This window comes from Cygnus olor, chromosome 3, assembly GCF_009769625.2.
Source record: "Cygnus olor isolate bCygOlo1 chromosome 3, bCygOlo1.pri.v2, whole genome shotgun sequence".
Classification (NCBI taxonomy): Eukaryota; Metazoa; Chordata; class Aves; order Anseriformes; family Anatidae; genus Cygnus; species Cygnus olor.
In genome coordinates this window covers 12,162,141-12,169,945 of record NC_049171.1, presented here as the reverse complement: position 1 = coordinate 12,169,945, position 7,805 = coordinate 12,162,141, and the positions used below count along the sequence as shown (strand labels likewise).

The window sequence follows — 7,805 nt, the reverse complement described above, 5'->3', positions numbered from 1 at the left end:
ATGTAAGAGTTCTGCCTTGAGCTAAATGGCAGGAGAAAGCATGATGCTATGTTTAGGACATTTATAGAAAATGAAATGCTTGTAAGTTTTGCCATTCCTAAGCTTCTAAACAACCATTTTTTACTTGAAGCTTACACTTCTCAGGTCCAGAATGTCAACTTTTTATTTCCACTTGAGCAAATGCTCACTTAAGAAGAGCAACCGGAACAGCTTCTGTAGGGAACACAGCTTACTGGTGTAAAGTCTGGGCTCATGCCATTTAGCTTTAGACAGTTTACTAAGTGCCTAAATTTAAATGTATTTTTTCTTGATTCTCAGTTGCCAGGTTTCTGGTCTGAATCACTCTTTCAACGCTTCTTTTTATTTCCATTGACACCAGAGGCAATGCAAGGAAACAGAAAACTAACTTAGCTATCAGATTTAGGTATCTAAAGTTAGGCATTGCATGCACTTCTCAGTTGTGAGTGTATTATGTAACATCCGAGATGATGTTACATAAATAGCATTTTCTTTGCATTTCATTTCATGAGCCTGAGAAAATGAGGATTAACAAATAATGTCATTAATAAAAACAATGAGTTATAAATTATTTGGTTTGGCACATAAAAAAGTGACCTGAATACATAAACTTTTTACATTTCATAGAAAAGAAAATGTAATATTAGTAAAGTATATCTTGCTTCATCTATATTCTTAGGGGCATCACTTAAAAAAATTAGTAAGACAGATGAATGTGAAAGATACACATAAAATGTAATTTTCATATAATTATATATAGCACAGTAAAGAAGCAAGACAATCTACAGTCATTTTGAAACAGATAATCTCAGTCACACTCATTGTTTTCTGTTGAGTATCAAGGATCTCACCCTTTTCCAACTGCAGTGTGTTGCAGCAGCTCCATTTAATCATAAAGCCTTGAAGCAGCTCCCTTCTGCCAATCCTTGCAGCCGCATTGCTGCTTTCAGCTCCCTATGTAACAGACAAGTAAATTCCAGCATGCAGAAACTGCACGAAGGGGGCACAGAAGGAAGAAAGAAAATATCTCCTTCAAATGGCCTGGCAGAACATGAAGTATATAGTTACAGATCTAGATACACGCTCAAATTCTTTCTCATTACATTTATTCTGCTGTTGATTCTTGTACAAAGCATGTGCGTAGATGTCATTAACCATAGAATCATAGAATGTACAGAATCATTAGCAAGTATATAATCATCAGCAAGTATTCTGCATAAAGGAAGAGAGAAAATACACGCACTGAAATGGTATTCTGCAATTAAAGTGGTGTCTGTAAATTAGGAAGTAATGAAAAAAGAGAAAGAAAGGAGAAAGAAAGAAAGAAAGAAAGAAAGAAAGAAAGAAAGAAAGAAAGAAAGAAAGAAAGAAGGAAAGAAAGAAGGAAAGAAAGGAAGAAAGGAAGAAAGGAAGAAAGAAAGGAAGAAAAAGAAAGAAAGAAAGAAAGAAGGAAAGAAAAAGAAAAAAGAAAAAAGAAACGAAAAATAGAAAAAAAAGAAAAAAGAAAAAGGAAAAAACAAAAAAAGAAAAAAGAAACAAAAAAAGAAAAAAAGAAAAAAAAAGAAAAAAGAAAAAAGAAAAAAGAAAAAAGAAAAAAGAAAAAAGAAAAAAAAAGAAAAAAGAAAAAAGAAAAAGAAATATCTCATTACCGGTAAGCCACCTGCTGATATAGTGACTCCTCTCAGAGACTACTGTGTCTTTTAATAGTGAAATCTCTACTCTGAAGCAAAGAAGGGAGAGAAAAAATGAGAGGAAGATCCTCGATTTCATTAGATTTTGAATTTCCCTCTGGAGATGCCTATCTCCCTTGGTCTATCTCTCTTCTTAAGCAGAAGCTTAGAGCATCCCTTGGCTTCTTTCAAAGGCATAAGCAGAACGTTTAGGATTCAGTGTCCAAAGCGTAAAGCAAACCTGTGTAAGCCATCGGAGACTGTAAAAGGAGCATATACCTAGACTTATGTGCTATTCATTTCCATGCTAAGAATTCTTATGTTTACACTGTTCATTCTTATGCTAAAATAAACTCTGATACAAATTAAATAGAAAATTTTGGGTCAGATCCTGACTTTGTTTAAATTCCTGTGGCTCCATTATAAGCAATCTGTTATTTAGCATCAAAAAACATTTAAAGTTGCTAACTGGCAACAATTAGCTCCATTTGCAATACCCGAAGAACCGAACAGCAAGAAAATGAAAAATCCTACAATTATCTATATGATAAACAAGCATGGAGAATCTATTTCTCCAGAGACTAAAATACAGTATCATCATTTACATAGATTGAAAATGGATGTGAAGTGGCTGAAAATGCCAATGATCTGAACTGATAAAATTCCACACCCAGCTAACAAAAGCCTTCAGTAATTGTATAAGGTATAAGACAGCACAGTCTAAAACATGTCATAATAGCTCAACTGATGATAATACCATGATTTCCTTTTTAGTGATAACTCTATGCATCATTTATTAGGCAACATTTATTAAATTGTTGACTTATGGCAAAATGAAGCTTTTTTCATGGGCATTTTAGATTGAGCAGTAATACAGAGAGTTTTCAGTTATATTTACTTTTCAAATAGGCGTTTGTATGGCATTGTTACTCTGATGCAATGCATAAAAAAATAAGTCAAATTTTTCTAGAATGATTAATAGCTTACAGTTTCTCTATTTATATATTTATTTTAAATGAGTATCATGTTTCCAAATGCAGTTGAAACTACAAAACTATGATCAAGGTAACCTGTTTTTATACAGAATTATCCAAATGTAAACAAGGAAAGTCATACATGAAAACACATTATGGAATATCTTCTGCTTAAACTACATGTTTGTATTGTATATGGGAACTCTGCCACTGGACTTAATGAAAAAAGAAAAAAAAAAGCCACATGAAAAGTCCTATTTAAATGTGCATTATCCCAAATGTTTTAAAATTCAATCTATACTTCTATTTTTTTGCAGCAAGCAAATGCTCAGCACCTTCTTGAAAAGCATGCCCCTCAAGGATATTGACAGGCGTGTCATCTGTAAGTGACAGTCACTCTGCAGACAACCCTAAGCTAGCTTTCAACTAGCTGACGGAGATATCGCCACCTCGGTAGCTATGAAAGAATGAAACAGCAGCAAAACCACCCAAGACACCGAGGTATTACCCAGACTGGCTGCCAACGCAGAGCTCTGTACTCACGTAGCTACACTGCTGTCTCTAGAAGAGTTACCATGATGTGGTGAAGTCATGCAGTAACTGCAATATGGACACAATCAAAATAGGTCACACAACTAGTATTGCACTGTGATGCCAAGAGACAAACTTAAAAAAACAGAATAAGAGACTGAAAATAGGAAGGAACAAACTGGTTAAAGCTTGTCAAGCAGATGCCACAGCACTCTATCTTTCATTATGCTAAAGATGATTATTAATGATCTGGCAGGCAGAGCAAGCAATGAGGTAGTAAATATGAAGATGACACAAAACAATTTAAATTAATCAAGACCAAATAAAACAGGAATTTCAGAGATACTCGGTGAAGTGAATCACCTCCCAACTGTTTACGCTAAGTCTGGAAGCAATCTAAATTTTTTGCATTTTCAGGCTGCATTTTTTTTTGCACATGCAGAAAATCAAAATATGAATTGAGGAACAGGAATGTTCTGGGAAATTAAAATACATATGTATATAAAATCTTAAAATTATCATCTTATTGCACAAAAAGTAAATCTGGGTGTAAAATTAGAGATTTTTGCATATCACACAAGGATAACTTTTGAATTCAATTGTCTGTAAAGTGAAAATACTCTATCTTCCCGTGTATTTGTACAGTACCTAACACATCAGTTTGTGTTATAATTGGATTTTTTGGGCGTTTCACCAGTACACTAAACATTTTTACCATCTATCATGTGTCCTGCATATTCATGATGGTGGTGTTTTTTTTTCTGAAATAAGTAGCAGAATAAAAATGGGCTTGACTTGCTCTAGCTACTCCATTTTGTATGTGCCTTTATTTTGTCCTCCTTTCATCTCCTTGCTGTATATGTCTGCTTTCCTTAGGGTTACTCTTAGGACATGCTAAATTTACTTAATTTATGTATGGTAAACAGTCAGTAACAGAACTCACCATGCATAAAAGTAAACGTTTATGTGCTTCTTTGCCACAGAAAGGGTCTACCAATTAGCTGTATGCCATACACGGTCATCAGGTGCCGTGGTCTTTACTACTACCAGAGTACCTACTGCCACTGCCGCAGTGACAACAAGTAGTGAAGGACAACAGCAGTTAGGTTTTATATTGAAGGGCGAGATCAGCTGGGTTTTATATTGAAGGGCAACATCCATTCGATTTTATATTGAAGGGCAACATCAGTTGGGTTTTATATCAAAGGGATGAACAGCATTACACCAGTTAAAACATCTAATGCTAACTTCAATTCTATTTTCAGACATCTGTTGGAAAGAGCTCTTGCTGAAAGTGTAGCTCATGGCGTGAGGCGCTGCCCCCACACACCTGGTGGTTACGGGGAGCTCCAACCCATGGATGGCGGTATGGCCCACGATGTGAGGCTACGTCCCCACACACACGATGGTTCCAGATGACGCTGGGGGCTCCGGGAGAAGCCTGCATTTGACCCCAGCTCACTGGGAGTGCTGGGGAACATCTGTGGCAATTGTGAATCATAGAATCATTAAGGTTGGAAAAGACGTCCAAGATCATCTGGTCCAATCATCCCCCTACCACCAATGTCACCCACCAAACCACGTCCCTAAGGACCACGTCCAACCTTTCCTTGAACACCCCAAGGGACAGCGATGCCACCACCTCCCTAGGCAACCCGTCCCAATGCCTGACTGCTCTTTCTGAGAAGAAATGTCTCCTAATTTCCAATCTAAACCTCCCCTGGCACAACTTGATGCCATTCCCTCTAGTCCTATCACCTGTGAGAAGAGGCCGACCCCGAGTTCACCACACCTTCCTTTCAGGTAGTTGTAGAGGGCAATAAGGTCTCCCCTGAGCCTCCTCTTCCCCAGACTAAACAACCCCCGTTCCCTCATAGGACCTGTGCTCCAAGAGAAGATAAGCAAAGACCGGGGTCTCCCTGGACACTGCCCCGCCTTGCCTGAGGGAAGCCCCACACTGTGCCCGAGACATGGGGACTCCCCTAAGCCCAACCTGAACCCCGCTCTCCCCTCAGAGGTTTCCCGGTGCCTCCATCTTCCCCCCCCAACACGACGCCTCAGCCCCGCGCGCGCTCCTCACCCTCCCCTTCCCCACCCCTCCCTCACGCCCTCGGCGGGCGGCGGCCGCGCGCATGCTCGCGGCGGGCGGGCGGCGCGTGCGCGGGGCTGGCGGCGGGGGCGCGCGCGCGCGGCGCTCTGCAGTGCGGGGCGGGCGGCGGCGCGGGGGCGCGCACTGAGCTGCGGCGCTGAGCGGCGGGCGCGCAGCTTGAGCCGCCGTCCCTCCGGCCCCAGCGCCTTGCTTTTCCTTCATCCTCCTCCTCTTCCTCACCGCACGCTCTGTAAGTGTCCCCCCCCTCTGGGGAGGGGGGGGAGCGGGAAGCGCGTTCGCGGCTCCGCGCTCGTCCCCGCCGGGAAAGTTGCTCCGCGGCGGCGCGCATTGGCTAGGCGGAGGGGAGCGGCGGGCGGGTGGAGGGGGAGCGCTCTCCGTGGCTCGTTCGCGCTTGGAAGCGGCTCGGTGATAGTGGAAGTGTTGGGCGGGTTTTTTGGGGTGAAAAAGAGCGAAAAGGTCGCTGGGGTTTGGGGTTTCCAGTAGGAAACAAACCCAAAAACCCGCGCGGGGCGAGAGCAGCCCTCGCAAGGTCATCCCAAAGCGGCGGGCAGGCAGGAGCGCGCCCCATCCTTGCGGTGCCCGTAAGAACCTTTCATTTTTTTATTTTTTTTTTTAATTTAATTTAATTAATTTATTTATTTATTTTAGCTGAGTTGTTCTCTAGCAGGACGGGCGCGTCCCCGAGCGGGGGCTGCCCCGCGGCCGGCCGGGGCAGGAGGGGAAGCCGGAGGTGGGAGGAGGAGGTGAGAGGCGCTGCGCGGCCCCGCTCCGCTCCCCCCCTCAGGCGTGAGAAGGAGGCGGAGGGACGGGGAGACGCGAGGCGAGAGCGCTTCGCCTCCGGAGAGCAAAACAAAGGAGCGGCAGGAGCAGATTGAGGCACAGCGTGAGCAGCACGGGAGGGGAAGGGGAGGGATGGGGGGAAGGAGGCGATTGCGGCGCTGCCCCCGCTGCTCGGGATGCGCGGGGGGCTTCGGGGGGGGGGGGGGGGGGGCGCAACTTTGCGCGCACCCGAGGAGCGGGGATGGGGACTTTTTTTTTTTTTTTTTTAATTTCTCCGTAAAGCCGGGACGTGGGTGCTGTGCTGGGCGCGGTGCGGAGCCCCGCTGGCCCGGCTCCGGTGAGGGGGGGGCTGCTGGAAGCCCCCTCCCCTATTTCCCCCTCAATTCCCCCCCCTTCCATGCATGCCGCCACCTGCAGGGTGTCCCCCCTTCCTCATCCCCAACCCCATCAGCCTTTCCTTTACCGGGCTGTCCCCCCCTTCCCCATTTCCTCCCGCACCTCTTCCTTTGCTCTAGCCTGAGGTTGGCTCCTCCACCCCCCCAATGTGGGGAGAAACCACAAGGATCTATTATTATTATTATTAGCGGGGGGGGGGGGGGAATGAGATCTTATGTAACTGCAGACCCCCCCCCTTCCTCCCCACCCTAAGAAGAGCCTGCTTGGGGGCTTTACAGAGCTGGGATGGGGCTCCCCGCTTTTTTGGGTGAAAAAGAGGGAGCCCGAGCCTGGCCCCACAGTGGTCGTGGAGCCCTGGGGGTGCCCGCAGCTGCGGTACCGCCCGGGGACCCGGACATCTCGGGGGGCACCTACCTGCACCGCCTGGCTTCACGGCCAGGGTAATTGGAGAGAATGCACCCAAAGGCCAGGGGCATTAGAAAACCTCCCCTTTTCACCGGGATTGAAACGTGGTTACTCGCACGCCAGAGCCCTGGGCAGTTAGCGAAAGGGGCAAATGTAGGGATAAACGCCGTGTTCCGGCGCTGAAGGTGTTAACGGAGCAGATGCGTTTAAGAGATACAGCTACTTTTCCCAACGATTCCGCTGGCAAAATATTTTTAGCGATATTTTATAGTGAGCGTTTCTGTCGATAGGTGTTTTCTTCCTTTGTATATCGGAAAGTTGAGCGCTTGGAGATCTCACCACCTCTTTCCGAAGAAGAGAAAGATGCACGTATCTATTAACCGGGATTTGCTGAGGAGCAGAATCCTCACATTCAGAGGAAAATGAGTGTGTGAGGAAGCTCAGTCTTTGTAAAATGCATATTCACTGCCTCTTTTCAGAGTACATGCTTGCTAGTAGTTTGTTTCTATGGTACGCTTTCAAATTCATTAGATTTCACTACGACTCTTTTTCCTAACAAAATGCTTTTTTTTTTCTTTTCTTTAAGAACGCAGCTCATTTAACAACATCCATTTACTTGAAAAGTTTTCCAGTACAATGTTAAACAGCACTATCCATTTCAGTTTTGTGGACTGCAATCAATTTTAATTAAAACTTTAATTACATTTTGCCTCTCCACTCAAACAAAGCATGTATAGTGGTCCAGGCTAATGCTGCTGTCAAGAAAAAATAAGGAAACACGTTCTTAATCTTCATTGTGTATTATTCCTGCCTTTGAATTAAGGACTGAATCCTTGTCCTGATGGACTCAAAAGGAACTGAATCACAAACTTTTGTGGCACAGAACCGCAGTACTTAGTCAGGTTTGTGGGCTGCTCCATC

General features: G+C 44.4%; 1 protein-coding gene across 6 annotated transcripts in view; it reads left to right on the top strand.

The window, feature by feature from the left end:
* Positions 1-5,367: 5,367 nt before the first annotated feature.
* Positions 5,368-7,805, top strand: part of VSNL1 (visinin like 1) — an 88,359-nt gene continuing 85,921 nt past the window's right edge. Inside the window, exon 1 of one of the 6 annotated variants that reach the window (XM_040550993.1) lies at positions 5,368-5,532. The gene's annotated coding sequence lies outside the window, so the exon portion shown is untranslated. Of the gene's footprint in view, positions 5,533-5,717; positions 5,885-5,978; positions 6,187-7,805 lie in introns of those variants that run through there. The other 5 variants (XM_040550994.1, XM_040550992.1, XM_040550997.1 and 2 more) reach the window with 5 other exon arrangements.